At 37.4% G+C, this 16,941-nt stretch overlaps 1 pseudogene; it reads right to left on the bottom strand.

Moving 5' to 3' along the window:
* Positions 1-1,497: 1,497 nt before the first annotated feature.
* Positions 1,498-15,947, bottom strand: LOC111194331 (Fc receptor-like protein 5; annotated as a pseudogene).
* Positions 15,948-16,941: the final 994 nt, after the last annotated feature.

Here is a 16,941-nt window from a genome sequence, read left to right as displayed (position 1 = left end):
CCTTACCTGCACTTGCGTCCGCTTTCCTCGTCACCCTGCCTGGGTCACCCCTGACAATATGTTACATTTTATATAATCTGTGTGTTGTTTTGTACATAGTTCAAATTGTGTGTTCAACAATTATATTTTGTGCAATTTCAGGTGAAAATGATCTATTCCTCTAAATCTGGCACATTGTATTTATTGCATAATGATTTTGAATAATGTGTATTGGGAATTCTTGGGAGTTCTTTTCATGTGTATTTATTTGTCCTAATGATGAACTATTATTACTCTATTACACGATTTATGTAAAACCACTGTGTGCAGCAAAGACATGAACTCTCTCTTACTCACAGCAGAGATCTTATCACATAAAGGGAGACATGTATCTAAAAGGCATACTCTTCCCCCACTCACCTATGCTCTATTCTTATTTATTCTTATTAAAAAAAAAAAATCACAGCAGTGCTACAATTAACCGTCTGTGATCTTGTAAAAATACTCTGGTCTCCTTCTGACAGGCCTTTTGAACTCTGAAAGAAGGTTTAGGGCCCAATGTTAGTGCTCTATAGGTGATCAGTGAACTGTACACCGTGTTGTTTGATTTGTCAGTTTGTTTTTGCTATCGTAATGACAGGAAAAGTACTAGTATCTTTTACATGGGCATGGTAGTGGGGGGTGGGAGTACCCGGTCTACCTGACTACCCAGGGCCTGAGTAGGAAGAGGGGCCCATGAAAATCCACGTTCCTTGTGTGCTGGCATGGATAGGGCCCACTGACATTGAGAGTGTACAGGGCCCAGAATTTGCTGCTACACCCTGCATCTGTCAACCAGGCAAAATGTCTTTCACTGCATCACAGGGACATGTCTGACTTCCCCTTTGTGTGCCTCATTCAGAAAGTACCCCCAGATAACAAAACATTCTCCCGCAGCTCAAATATATATACAATCATTTAGTCCCCTGTGGGCAATGCTAAAATCGCTATGACAAACTGTACAGCAGGCAAGACTTTCATTGTTTTTAACTTTTACCAGTCATGGATATACTTTAGAGTAGTGGGAGCCATGAAGTCGGGAAGTCGTTATTGATATGTGGTGGAATTCCGTGACTTCCAGGAGACTTGAGACGTCTGAATCATCTTGGTGTTATCCGCAAACTTGACTATGGCCTTAGATTTATAAACAGGAAGCTACAGGAACCACACTTTACCACACAGTGCATGTGGTTGATGCAGATGGTTTGCCAATTTGGCCTGTTGAGTGATAATGCATCAAGATGGCTTGGGTTGATATTATTATTATTATTATTATTATTATTATTATTATTATTTTGTAATGTGATCCAATATATTGTATGAACTGTACAGATTAATACAACAATATATTTTTTATTTAACTCTCTGTAGTGGAAAATGTAGATTTATAAGTGACACAGTGACACAAAATGTCAATGTGTAAATTTTCCTCATTTTGAAATGAAGCAATTAGATATGATTGAAGTGTAGACTTCCAGCTTTAATGAAATTAGTTACAAAAATATTGCATTAATTGCAAAGAATTACAGAAATATTCAAAGCAAATTACACAGTTCCTCTATTTTCACAGAGTAAAAGTAACTGCACAATAGCACAATTTTACAAAAATATTAATGCAGGCTTACATTCTTATTAACATTACAAATCCTGAGCAAAATAATTATCTTATGAAGGCATGGCTAGCATTATGTACAATCACAATATACTATCAGAATAGACTGACAATAACATATTAAATCTTAATACAAAAAAATCTAAAAAGCAGTTGACTGACAAGAGCAAGACTTCTTAGTCAGATGGAAGGAAGATTAAACCTTTTTAAAGAAGTGAAGATAGGAAAGATACCACTGTCAAACATGATGAAAATACTGTTACAGTATGAGAATGTATGAATATTAATGGAAATGGGTGGCTGGTATTTATTAATTATGTGACTCCTGTCAAAACCAACAGAATGAATACACAAAAATGATGAAATAAAAGTAATTATACACAAAACAGAGAAACACATCATTGTAAATATATATAAGAAACATATAAAAATGTTAATAGAACTTGTCCCCTATCTGTTCCACATCCCACCCCCAAATGTCATTAAATATAAGATACATGGCTATAACAAAGCTAACAAAATGTTTTGGTGTGCTATTGACAAGTACTTTCCCTGACTGTGTTAAAGGGGAGGTGCCCTAGAAGTCATCTCTCTGGTGGTGCTTTGCCATCATCATATATAGGAAACACACTGCCTCCATGTGGCCAATCATAGACTCCATGTACTGCAACACAGAGGCATAATTAGAAGCACATTACCTCAGACTGAGATACTAAAAGAAGAAAACATGTGTTCATTACTTTATGGTCTTAATAAAAAAAATGATAAATTAAAAAATAAACATGAAATGGCTTACTTTCTCATGAATCTTTGCCAGTTTTCCAACTTTAATCTCAGTCTTCAATTACCTTAAAAATACAGTTATTTAAAGGTCATGTTGCACAAAAAAATAATCTTTAATTGCTTTCATATATGTTTTATCATGAATATGCAAATATCTTAGCAATTGTCAGTGCTCAGTAGCAATGGACTACTGTTAAAGGCCTGAAAACAAAAGATGAGCACAAGGCTATAAAAAAAATAAAAAGTTAAGATTTTCTAGCTTGTGGCTAGATTTTTGTGACAAATGACTGGGGCTATTTTACACTTTGGGCCCACCGACAAGCTAATGGCATTTGTTAGGGGTTAATGAATGCTGATTCAGGGGAACTGTGGAAGTCAAGATTAGCTCTGGAATGCCTACTCTACTGCACAAAGTGACGAAATTTTACAAAGTGTCAGCAAATTCAGAACATCTAAAGCTGACAAGAGAAATCTACATTGGGATTATGATCCAAAATACATCTTGAACCACAATGGACAATGTGCAGAGACACACATTGAAGATTTGGAATGGCCTTGTTACGTAAAACCATTTGTGAATTGTGCACAATAACCCAAGAACCCAAGAAACCCAAGAACTAGAGATCTTTACTTGTTACATAGCTATGGCTATGACTTTCTTATGTTGTTCATACCTTTGCTAGAATTAGGCTTCAGCTGTGAATAAATCCATGTGTGTCAGAATCCATACTGGACTCTAAAAAGAGCATTGAGACATTTAATTACTTTCCAGAGAAACAACACGTGATCTGAATAGAAGAATAAAATGAGATTGGACATTTTCTTTACCTTTATTTCTCTTTGGTTTCTTCTTTATTTTCATATCCATCTCAGCATAAGTAACATCCAAGGATTCAGCACCAGCAACTGCACAAAAAAATAAAAAACAGTCATAACAACATTTTAAGAGCACTGGAGGATCAGAGCCTTCCCTCTAGAACAGCAATGGGAAATGAAGGACAACAGGGTTGCCAGTTTCTCTGCTGTAACAGACCTGCTAGTGACTGACCTTTACTGATCTCTACACACTAAGAAAAATAAGTATAGATTTGTAATTAAAAGAGTAAAAAAATTGTCGCTGAGGCAGTACCTTATATTGATGTACAAAAAAAGTACCTTTTTTGTACCCATGTTTTTTTGTGCCAGTAAATATTATAAAGATCATAAACAATATCCTCAACGGAATATGCATCAAGAACTTAATAATCAAAATGTGTCTGGCTTTCAAATAAAAAATATTACAATTAAATATATATATTGTTTATCAGTGCAGTGGTACAGAATACTGAATGTACATTTTTGCTGGTCAAATGGTACAAAACTGTACTTATTGCTGTTAGGAAAGACTATGTATTTTAGAGGGAACACATCTGACCATGTAAAGACCAATATTATACCTTTCAGGGTACAATTATAAAGAGTGTACCTTTGAGTACAAAACATACTCATATCATACCTGTTTTTTTTTAGAGTTTACTGAGCCCAACTGACCCCTACTGATTCTTACTGAAGCCTCCTATCTTCTGACCTCCTATCCCCTGATACTGACCTTTACTGGTCTCTACTAAGCCCATCTGACCTCTACTGATTCTACCTGAAGCCTCCTGTCCCCTACTGAGCCCAGCTGTCCTCTACTCTTCCTCAGCCTGCTGGTGTGGGAGAGGAGGCTCCTGTAGTGCAGCAGTTGCTGTACCATACAGAGATGCAGTTGGTGTGCTTGCTCTCAATGGTTCTCAATGGCTCTAAAGAAAGTAAAGCTGCTTTGCCTTTTTGGACCAGGTGGAATCATTGGAGATGTGGATGTAGAGGAACTTGAAGCTGGAAATCACCTTGTAGGAAAGCACCATGTAGACAGAATAAAATGAGATTAGACATTTTCTCTACCTTGATTTCTCTTTGGTTTCTTCTTTATTTTCAGATCCATCTCAGCATAAGTAACATCCAAGGATTCAGCACCAGCACCTGCATTAAAAAATAAAACAGTTACCACACAATTATGACAGTCTGAAGAGCTCTGGCGGATCAGAGCCCTCTAGAACAGCAGTCAGCAACCAGAAACAACGAGTTTGCTGGTTTCTCTGCTGTAACAGACCTGCTAAACCTCCTGGCAACACAGTGCCACTGAGGGAAACCCGGCTCTTTGGGCCATTCTGGATATCTGGATCTCCTGCCTACAGTCTGTTATTAGCCTGTTTTTTTTACAGTACATCAAAAGGCTTTGATCTGATTGGCAACTGTATAATTGTGTTATGACTTATTATTTAATGCAGTTGCTGGTGCTAAATCCTAAATACTTTTTTACCCATGATTTTATGATTCCTACTATTATTTTTACATTATTTGTTTTATATCTTAATATTGTTAAAATTATATATTATATATTATCTTATATATCTTATTATTATGCTGTTTTTCTTTTTTTTAGTAATTCTATTTACATTTTTTTTGTTGTTGTTGTTGTCAATCCCTTCCCTATGTAATTGCTCGGCTACATTGTAAATGAGGGCCACCCTCAATGTACTCGAGTTTAAATAAAGGTTGATTGATTGATTGATTAATTGATTGATTGATTGATATGGTCAGAAGTGCTGATTGAGCACTAAAGAGTGATTATGTAACAAAGAGCTTCAAGATATTCATTAAACTAATATACAGTAATTATCCCAATAAATAAAATCAATAATATCCATGGCCTTTTAGTATTTCCAAAATGTGATTTAATTTTCTCTACCTTGTTTATCTTTAGGTTTTTTCTTCGCCTTCAGATCAATCTCAGAGTAAGTCACATTCATGAGGACATCAACAGCAGCTGCAGTAGAAAAGAGAAACAGAATAATCTAATAATTATCATAATAGAATAATTATCATCACGTGTGATAATGTAACCAAGAACTTCAAGATATTCATTAAACTAATATACAGTAATTATCCTAATAAATAAAATCATTCATTTCCATGGACTTAAAGGGTTTTTAAAATGTGATTTAATTTTCTCAACCTTGTTTATCTTTTGGTTTCTTCTTCGCCTTCAGATCAATCTTAGAGTAAGTTGCATCCATGGCGAAATTAACAGCATCTGCAGTAGAAAAGAAAAATCGAATAGTAAACTACACAGTTACACTATATGAACACCTGTTAATTTATTGGTTCTTCTGACATCAATGTGTTATAAAATACTGGTTATACTGCATTAGTTGAAGTAACATTCTCTATTGTGCAAGAAAGGCTTTATTCTAGATTATGGAGTGCTGTTATGAGGATTTGCCTGCATTCAGTGACAAGAGCATTAGTGAGCACCACACCTCATCCCAAACTCCCCAGCTTATCCCAAAAGTATTGGATAAAGCTCCATGTTTAAAGATAACACCGTTTCACTGTTCTATTGCTTTTTATCATCATGTGTGAATAAGGTGAGGATTTTTGAGAGTGCTGTAATAAGATAATCATGTAATAAAAAATAGTAATTATTGTGGTCAAAAAACATAGAAGGCAAATCTTCACCTATCACATTATTGATCTGTACAGGGGTTGAAACTGAAACACCTGGTTTTAGACCACAATAATTTATTTTCCCAACAAACAGTTCTGATGGAAACAGGAGAATTGAGGAGCACATTGAATTCTGCCATGATTTTATATTTTTTGGATACCATCTGGGTTAGCACCCGAACATCCCTTTTAGACAGCTTCCTCTTGCGTCCACAGTTAATCCTGTTGGATGTGGTTGGTCCTTCTTGGTGGTATGCTGACATTACCCTGGATATTGTGGCTCTTGATACATCACAAAGACTTGCTGTCCTGGTCACAGATGCGCCAGCAAGATGTGCACCAACAATTTATCCTCTTTTGAACTCTGGTATGTCACCTATAATGTTGTGTGCATTGCAATATTTTGAGCAAAACTGTGCTCTTACCCTTCTAATTGAACCTTCACACTCTGCTCTTACTGGTGCAATGTGCAATTAATGAAGATTGGCCACCAGGCTGCTCCAATTTAGCCATGAAACCGCCCACACTAAAATGACAGGTGTTTCAGTTTCATTGTCCAAACCCTGTGTGTAGGTCATCCCCCATACAGTCCACATATTTCATCATACAGTCCAAATAAGGGCAACAACTATAAAAAGTTTATTGTCATAAAAAACTCATTAAGATTTGTCTGACCAGCCTGAGGTGGTGTTTGTCCATCCTGAGAGTCCTGAGCTCCTGATCCTCTCCTGTTCTGATCTGATTGTGTTTGGTTGGTGTTCTGTGTTTTTCCTGTAGGGGGAGACAGAGATTCTACATCTGTTTAATAAAACACAATAATACAATATAAAATGTCAAAAGTATAACGTTTTTAAACTTTCAAACCTTTCTTATTTTTGTAGCACCACAGCAGAGTCAGTAAGATGAGGACCAACAGGGTCAAACTCACTCCTACAGAGACCCCAACAGGATATTCCACACCTGAACCTCCAGAAACTACTAAACAAAATCCTTGATACAGAAACACTGAATTGATATATTGTTATATAAAATATATCAGTTATATATGTTATAAACATTTATGTAAAATATATGTTTGACCACTATTAATTATCATGATGACCATTATAATTATCAAAAAATATATTATTAATTTACCTCTTACTGCGATCCAGCTCTGTGGAGACTCTCCTTTCTCTGGGATTTTACAGTGGTAGAGGCCTTCGTCTGATTTTGAGACAGTAGGGATGATCATCTCTCCTCTAGTCTGATTCTGGAGTAATAATCCATCTTTATAGAAATCAACTGTGAGGACTGTGGGCTTCGTGTTGCGAAGTAAACAGCGTAGAGTCAGAAGACCTAGTTTAGTCACAGGATGGACAGGACTCACCAGAATTGCAGATCCATCTGTTGTAAATATAACACGATGATTTTATTGAAAATGCAGTTGCAATTATGAAATATAGCCGCAAGCGGCAATCATCGGGTTCAAGCACCAACTTGCACAATGGTGCCTACTGGAGCATTGAATGGTGATGTGTAAGAAGGTCTAATATGATTGGAGATGCCCTGTCACATTTAGAAATTATCAAGTTTTTCACCTGTTATTAATGTTGAGCAGAGGCCTTTCAACCTGATCAGTGCTTAAATTCACATGTAAATCTAGTGAACTTTGTAGGATATTCATTAAGTGAGTTAGAACTAGTCAAAAGGTGTCTACATGTTATTGGTATTGATCAGGTGGCTTCAACCAGAATGTTCACAAAGTGGTATTCAGATTGCCCTTTGAACCTTTGCAGAACCTTAGCACAATGGTGCCTACTAGAGCATAGGATGGTGATGTGTAAGAAGGTCTAACACAATTGGAGACATTCTGTCACATTTAGAAATGATCAAAAGTCTTTCACCTGTTATTAATGTTGAGAAGAGGCACAAAGGAGTGAATGTTCTGATATGACATGTAATGTCAAGTTATTCTTAATCTAGTTCTGTATTAAATGGCGCTTCATCAGAGTGATATTGTACAGAGGTCTTTAACATTGTGAGATTACAGCAAATACTGCAGAGTTACAGCAATTTAGGTTAGGAATTCCAAGGACGCACAGATTGCTTGATGCCTGGAGAGTATTTTATGTGAAATTTTCACAAATGTTTTTAATGAACATTTACCTAGAGACTCTACAGTGTGCAGCAAGACTGAAATGGAGGTGATAGGCCAAATATCCAGAGAGTAGTTTCAATATAGCTATTTTCAAACAATTAGCAATTATGAATGAACAAAGCACTTTTTAAACATAGTTGTATTGAGAAATTTGTCAGAGCCACTGTACTAAATATGGCAAAAACAATTAGATGTCAAAATAGTACAGCATGATTGACATATACTCGTTTTTTTGGAACAGCGCCCCCCAGTGGGCGGATTGTTTCAGCACTTTGCAGGTCACTACAGTGTCTCCACCTGAACATAACTGCCAAATATCATCCAGATTGGGCAACATTCAGCCTGCCAAAATGTCTGCTGAATGCTGATTGGCTGATGGTGTTCAGCCATGTTGATTGATTAAGTTGCCCTTTGAACATCCTTTAGAGGCTGTATGATAGATTCTGCATGCAAAGTTTCAACTTGCTAGGTTGCACAGTTGCTGAGAAACAGTGCTCCAAATTTACCTCTTGAAGTGAATGGGGCATATATCTGGAAGGACTAATTTGCATATGGCGGCCATATTGTTTACATATTTCAACTTTTTCTTAATGAATATTGAAGCGCATGCTCTCATGAGTGTTTTGATACCAAACATGCCAGGATTGGTCAAAATTCCTAGGACTAGTTTGCAAAAGTAGGTTTTGCATATTATGCAAATTAGCAAAAAAATCTATATAGACGGAAGTGCATGGTCCAAATGGGAAAGTTGTTGGTATTGACCCAAGGAATCCATCAAAAAAAGAATTTTGAATGTAGGTCTTATGGTTTTTGAGTTATTGAGAAAATTGTGAAAAATGAATTTCCTTGTTTATAGCGCCACCACTTGACCAATCGGTGCCATTTTTGTTGTCCACCGAGATGCACTGATCCTACATCTACCTACCAAGTTTCATTTCTCTATGACTTACGGTTTAGGCTGCACAACTGTTTTTTCAGGAGAAAAAGAATAATAATAATAAGAAGAAGAAGAAGAAGAAAAATCTTAGCAAAAACAATAGGGTTCTACGCACCTTCGGTGCTTAAACCCTAAATATATATTAATCAAAGATTGTAAAAAATATTTCCTAACAAAATCAACAAAATTAATGTAACTAGCTCAACACAACTGACATCAAGGCAAATCAAGGGCCTTATAGTTTTGCTACTCACTGTGCACTGTGATGTTAACAGGATTGCTGCTTCCTCCAGATTCAGACTCACACCAGTACACTCCAGTGTGGGATGTGTAGAGGGAGCTGATGTTGCATGTAGATCCTGTAACTGATCCCCAGCCTGATGAACAATCTGACACCTTACTCTCACTGAGTGAGTATAGTCTCACTCTCCATCCAGTAGAGTCACTCTGTTCCTCACAGATCAGTGAGAGAGAGCCAGTAGTAAAGTGTTGAGATCTGCTGGGGATAACAGTCACAGATACTGGAGGAGATGAACCTGAAATACAGAAACCATAATTACAATATACTGTAGCTCATAGAATTAACACATTCAATCTAAATACAATCTCTTTTTTGACTGATCTTTCATAAAGTCAACAAAAAACTCACCAGTGATCCATAGAGGCTGTGGGTTGCTGTACTGTGTGTGATAGGCTGGTTCTCCTCTCTCTGCTCTGCACAGATAAACTCCTGTGTTTTAAAGAGCAGCAGAGCTGAGTGTGTAGGAGCCTCCAGATCCTCTGCTGCTGTCTGACAGGAGCTCCACATTATACATTAAATATCCAGCAGAGTCTCTAATTTGAGTTAAACCACGTCTGTAGTAAACAGCTTTGTACCAGCTGAAGTTCCAGCCTGTAGAAGAGTCTCTGACCTCACAGCTTAGATTCACTGAGTCTCCTTCAGTCAGCCAGTTCTGTGGAGACACACTCAGCACTGCCTGGGCTTCAGCTGTTACACATGAAATACAGTGTTCATTTACTTACACTAAATTACAAACTGAATACTGGAGTAATTTTACACAACAAACCCAGAAACTCACCAGATACAGTGAGAGTAACAGCATCACTGATCTCTGATCTCTGAGAGTCGCTCCTCCTCTCTCCTCTGCAGGTGTATTCACCACTGTCAGACTCTACAACACTGAGTGAATATTCCTTTTTCCCTTCAGAGGAATAAACTGGATTATCTTTATCATCAACTTTATACCAGCTGTATCTCCACTCAGTGTCTGTGTGTCCTTTTATATCACATGTGAGAGTTACCGTCTCTCCTCTAAATATCTGTTCAGTAGGAGCCAGAATCAGAGAAGCTTTTGGTCTCTCTGTAGAATTACATCACACACACATATTACCGATCATCACTAATACACACTGTTCTGAACATAGCTTTAGAATATATTTACAGGAGAATGAAATTAGATATGTACCGATCACTGTGAGAGTCACTACATTACTCCAGTCAGAATCTCCTTGCCCACTTTTTCCATAAACAAAACATTGGTATGTTAAACTTGGATTCACTTGTATGTCTCTTATGATGTAATAGTTTTTATCTAAATAGACACATTGTGTGTTTGCAGTGCACCAGCCGTATTTCCCATTGCCTGAACTCTCTTCTGGAATATCACATCTGAGTGTGACGTTCTCTCCTCTGAATATCTGTGGTCCACTAGGCTGCACACTCAAACGTGCCTTAGGCTTCACTGTAAATATCAAACAGTAAACACACATCTGTCACACATCTGTACTGAACAAACTCTGCATGTCAATATATTAACAATTTTTGCAGCACCACTACAAATAAAGCATCAGCAGTTTACTATTTATAAATTACCTTGAGCATGCTCAGTTTGGACGAGTGAAATCAGCACTGAAAGAGGAAGAGAAACAGAGAACATGCCGTTACTCATTTCCACAAGAAAATGTAGTTCAGTCTTTCAGACAGAATAAAAAGAAAATAATCACATCCTTAAACTTCTTGAAATCTTGTTCAAATTTTAAAATTGTTTAAAAATATTTTAACATCTAAGATATTTTAATATCTAAATTATCCCCTGATGCACAGCAAAATAAGCTAATTTCCTCACCATAAGTATTTACTATATCAGACATTTTTTTAGTGGGTGATGGTGCAAATGTCACAAAAATGAAAGATGAGACGAAGGATGTAAATGTAAACACAAGATAAACCAAAGCAAAACAGAAAGCAAACACAGGTTGCAAAAAGAAAACAAGAACATATAACAAGCAGCATAAGACCCTACAGACCTGACAGAAGCACTCAAAACATTCAAAAAGATACAATGGGGCATATATACACAAGGAGGGTAAGGAACACCTGGGTCTAGGAAACAAGAGGGCGGGGTTACATACAAGAAACAAGGTGGCTAGGGCGGAAACAGTACAATAACACACAAAAACTCTTAGAGCACATGGGGGAAGAAAACAAAACAGACTGAAAGCAGGACAGAAACAGAAGGAACAGAAAAGAAAACAAACAAGACATACAAAGGCTAAAAGTGTGACATTACCCCAACACCCCCCTCCCCCAACAGCGCCATGACCAGAGAGGCAGAGAGAGAGAGGGAACAGAGGGACAACAGACACAGACTAGACAAGACAGACCCGAACACAGATACAGGGGCAGTGGCAGCTGGAGCCGTGGGCACAGGAACAGGGGCAGCGGTCGCCACTGGCATGGGAGTAAAAGCAGTGTGCACTGCTGTAGCTGGTACTTGAGCTGGAGCAACGGGCGCTGCTGGAGCTGGTACTGGAGTAAAGAAGATTCCACATGTTCAGCATAATATTGAGGTTGGCTTCAAAGAAGAAATGCATGAGTGCTGCCAGCATTGCAGCATTGCTACAAAGGAAATCTGCAAACAGTTTGCTGAAAACAAGCAGTCCAAGAGCATTGACTACTGGATCCATATCCTTTGGATTTGATAAGATCAAGACCAACTTGTTTTGCACACTTTGTGTCCTTTGCCTACAGTCATGGTCTGGGACTGGATGAGTTCTTTCAGCACTGAGGAGCTGAATTCCCACATGTACTGTGACATTCTAAAGCTAAGAATGACACCTCAAGATGACAACTGAGGATGCTGAAGGTAAGGTGATGGACTTAAACCCAATTGAGCAGCTGTAGGGCATACTTAAGCAGAAGGTGGAGGAAGGCGGGGCAGTTCTAGTTCGAGGTGAACTAGCTCTATAGCACTGGCTTTGTGCTCAGTGTCTGTTTCCTGGACAGACACTTAGCCTAGCTGTAGATGTTTTTTTCCCATCAGTGGAAAATCTTTGTTCAAATAAATGTAAACAATAAAGTTGGGAAACCAGGCTTCAGTGATTTACATATTAAAATCCAAATCCTATTTATGCATTTTAGTCTGATGACGCAATCAGAAGAGACCGTAGGGTACAGGGTTAGTGGAATTAGCCTGACCTTAATCCTACTGAAATTAAATACACACAGAAACTATGCGTTTAATTTGGAACATGGTGTAGATGTGTATATTAATATCTATGAGAACAGCGTGTGTCACTGTGGGTTCCTTAGCCTGTCTTTCTAGGTGTGAATCTTCAGAAGCACAAGATGGCATGAGAGATAAAGGTCTGATATGGTGCTCATCTTACTTACATACATGTACATTTTTAGATGCAGCATTGCACGGTCACACAGTCTAAAACTGGATGCTGAATATTAGGCGTATGATCATAACTATAAAAGGGAACGCTAGCTTTGCCTTGGTTTACACAGCAACAAAATTAACCTAGCAACAGTATTAACCAATGATATTATCTGGATGCCCACAGAAGAAGATGTAAGAATGTCATCTGGCTTCAGCATATAAAACATTTACAGGAATGACATCTTTCAGAGGAACCTTGTTTCTGTATGAGTGATCAGTTATAATAATGTAATTTTTGATCAAAAACATTTTTGTAGATATTGATCATCCCTGGTGCATCCCTGTTCTCTTTTAAATCCAGGCCCGATTCTGACCCAAAAGCTCGGTTTCATATCCAGGGTGAGTGCTGCATGTGCTAAATCCGGTGGTATCTCAGTAAATATCATAATATAATTAATAATATAATTGATGATTATGGCTTAGAGCTAATAAAAAAAAAGGCAGTACCTCAGAAAATTGAAATATCTAATAATATAATACTAACCTCTGATACTACTAACCACCACTAAAACTTCACACTAGACCTCAAGCAGCTTGGACTGTGTGCTTCTCCACTCTTCCTCCAGACTCTGGGACCTTGATTCCCAAATTATATGCAACTTTTACTTTCATCTGAAAACAGGATTTTTTCACGTTTTCAGATATTTTGTGTTGATCAGCTGATTTAGAGTTTGACATCATTTTTTCTTAATATTCTAATTTTCTTAAATACCGACTTTTGGGTTTTATAAGCTGTAGGCCCTAATCACCAACATTAAAATAAATAAACGCTTGAAATGGATCACTCTCTTTAATAAATCTGTAAATTAGATGAGCTACTTTTAACCTCTTAACACGCCCTGGCCTGCCGGCGGGCCAGAAATATGTCATCATTAATGTCTGGCTGTGTTTCTGAATAATTATAGGCTCAATATGGACACCCAATATGCCATTTTACGGTTCCTGAATTGTAGCCGAAAGCGTGCTTTTACTTTTAAACGCAGCTTTATGAACAGGCTCTTTGACCAGCCAGGGCTCAATTCAGGACACGCGCTCACACACCTAGCCCCCACCCCCCTTGCCTCTGAATTATTTAATATTAGAGGACAACGCCTTAAAATATGAGTATGTAATTTCAGGCGGAAATTGGTAAAATTAGGCTTGGATCTTTTAAATGATATCCTAACCTCACCTGTAAGGTAACCTTTTCTTAAATTGATATCAACAACCAGTACACACAACCAAAAAATTCTACAAAACTGCTCGAAAAGTTGAAAAGTTCTCTCACACCTTAAGTCATTTTAACACTGTTACTCTATAAAAATCATATATTTATATTTTCCAGGGGTCACAGTAAACTGATGCCACAATATCATTTCATACTAATCACTACTTGTAGAGCAGAAGCTGCGGTATCACTGTGAAAACAAGGCCTCATAGTGTGAAGAACAGCCCCACCCTGACAGACGAAACTATCATTAAAACCTTAAACTTAACTTGATTTACTGCTACATTTTCTCTACAAATGTCTGTAGATACTCCTTCTAAATAATGATTTTAGCTTCTTCAGGCTGCACTCACTGCTGACACAGATGTGCAAATGCACACAAACCTTCTCTAGTCCTTATAGAGATTTACTGCTAATACAATAGTAGAGATACAGAGGTATATAACCTCCCAGCACTGAGCTGTGAAGCAGTGGAACTGTTCTCTCTGGAATAATGAAGCTCCAGCTAATACTCGTATCAGTTAGGAAGTTGGGGATGTGGTGAGTGGTGCTCATCCAACATCCAACAGACAGTTACTCCAACAAAAACCAGAATAAACTCTTTTTAATATCCTTGATTTCAGATGAGGTGTCTCAATAATTTTATCCAAATAGTGTATCTTCTCACTCACACACACACACACACACACAACTCACTTTTACTCACTAAAAACATAAAGTATTTACATAACAGATATCAGTACAGTGATAAACCTGAACAGAAACGTCAGTGTTATAATACTGACTGAAATACAAACAATCATCCCAGCACACACCAAACACAAACTACACACATGCAGCACATCAATATATATTCAACACTATCACCACCTTCATACAGCAGCACCTCACTATAATGAAGATATAAAGAGAAGATTTACTCACAGAGTATCACAGAGAGTGAACTCAACTCCATTCTGTCCCACTAATTACTGACTGACTGACTGAGTGTTAAAGAAAGAGAACTTCCTGTTTTGTGTTTATTTTTAATTATCTATAAGAGAGAGAGAGAGAGAGCATGTGTGTTAGAGTAAGAGAGAGTGTGTGAGAGATGCCTCAGATAGTTCCCTTTTCAGCAATTGAAATATACATGTTTTAGAAAGAAGTGCACAGTTAAAACTGACTCATATATTCTGGCGTCTGTAAATGAAGGTTTATCTGTATGTGAAATGAGTATCTGAGGAGACTCCTGTAGTGCAGCAGTTGTTGTACCATACAGAGATGCAGTTGGTGTGTGTGCTCTCAATGGTACAGCAAACACAGTTTCACCAGGATTTTGGGAGACAGAACTTTCTTCTGAATCTGAAAAAAAAGCTGCTTTGCCTTTTTGACCAGGTGAAATCATTGGAGATGTGGATGTAGAGGATGTAGATGGTTGGTGAGTCTGGCTTCTAGACCTTCTCAAGTCCATGATGATCTCTTTGGTTTTCTGGGTGTTATGCGCCAAGTTGATGTCTTGGCACCATGAGGACAGATGCTGTACCTCGTCCCTGTAGGCCGTCTCATGGCCGTCTCTAATCAGGTCAATCACTATGGTGATTTTCAAACACGTGACTATGGTCTTATAAACAGGAAACTACAGGAGCCACACTTTACCCCACAGTAGATGTGGTTGATCTGTTGAGTTCTAGGGCCTCAAGATGGTTTGGGCAGATGCATTATTATTATTATTATTATTATTATTATTATTAATATTAATATTAATATTATTATTATTATTATTATTATTATTATTATTATTATTATTATTATTTTAGAATATTACCCAATACCTTATTGACTGTATGTCACACCTGTAAGCGCTCCTGTCTCTCCCACACTCAGCTCTACCTGCAATCTGCAGCCTCCGGACTCCATTTCCCAGGATGCACCTCACACTGAAACTACACTGACTCATGATCACATGACACATCACATGCTTCTACCAGGAAGTTGGTCTCCAGAATACTAGGCCTCATGGCCTATAAAAGGGACTCATTTTGCACCTGTGCTCTGCCGAGTATTGATGATTTTTTCCTCAATCAACGCGTCTCATTTGCCTATTTTTTGTATCTCTCGTTTTTGACCTTACTTTGTTCACCGACTCTGATTTTTGCCTGCCCTTTAATATTGCCTGCATGTGTTTGACTTCTGGACTGTTTTCTATTCTGGTATGTTTTATCTAGTGATGGGCGGATGAAGCCTCACTGAAGCTTTTGAAGCTTCTTCCTGATTGTGCCGAAAAAGATTCGAGGCACTGAAGCCTCAGAAAGAGTGACATCTGGTGGCTGAAATAAATTATTACAGCCTGCACTTTACCACGAAGCAAATGAACCCTGTGAGATTTACTGCTCACTCAATATCTCTTCTGATCTGCTGCGCTTTTATTATTAAAGTGATGGAATAAATACTTGGTTGTTGTCATGATATAATGTTTTTTTTTATATATATCATTAGAAGAAATATTATGCCAGTATATGACCCTGGCATTTGAACGAACAGCGTGAATGCTTTGGACTTTACACATAGATTCGTACATATTATGTTCAATACTAAAGACAAAGAAAAACCTTGAGTGTAAATTTAAAATGTCTGAATGTCTCATGCAGATGTATATTAGGCAATTTGTTTTTTCACAAAAAAATCACAAAGGTGACATGTTTATTTAATGATTCACAGATGTTTAATAAAACTGTTGCAAATTTTTACATTGAATTAATGTTAAAATAAATTAAAATTTTAACAATTATAAAATATGAAAACACCAATAAAGTCCCAAGATTGTCACTGGAGGAATGCGGTGCAGAGATGCTCTCGTCTCAGCATTGAGAAGGTGTTATTATTAAATGCCATCTCCTGGGAACAGAGCTGACACCACTGCTTTAAAATATGAATAACTTCATTAGAATAACACACTTTACAGTTAATATAATGAACATACGATTTTTAAATATATTTCTCGCTATTTTCACA

This window comes from Astyanax mexicanus, chromosome 8 (genome assembly GCF_023375975.1).
Source record: "Astyanax mexicanus isolate ESR-SI-001 chromosome 8, AstMex3_surface, whole genome shotgun sequence".
In the NCBI taxonomy this organism is placed as follows: domain Eukaryota; kingdom Metazoa; phylum Chordata; class Actinopteri; order Characiformes; family Acestrorhamphidae; genus Astyanax; species Astyanax mexicanus.
The sequence above is the reverse complement of the archived record's forward strand: the minus strand, read 5'-3'. Positions and strand labels throughout refer to the sequence as shown.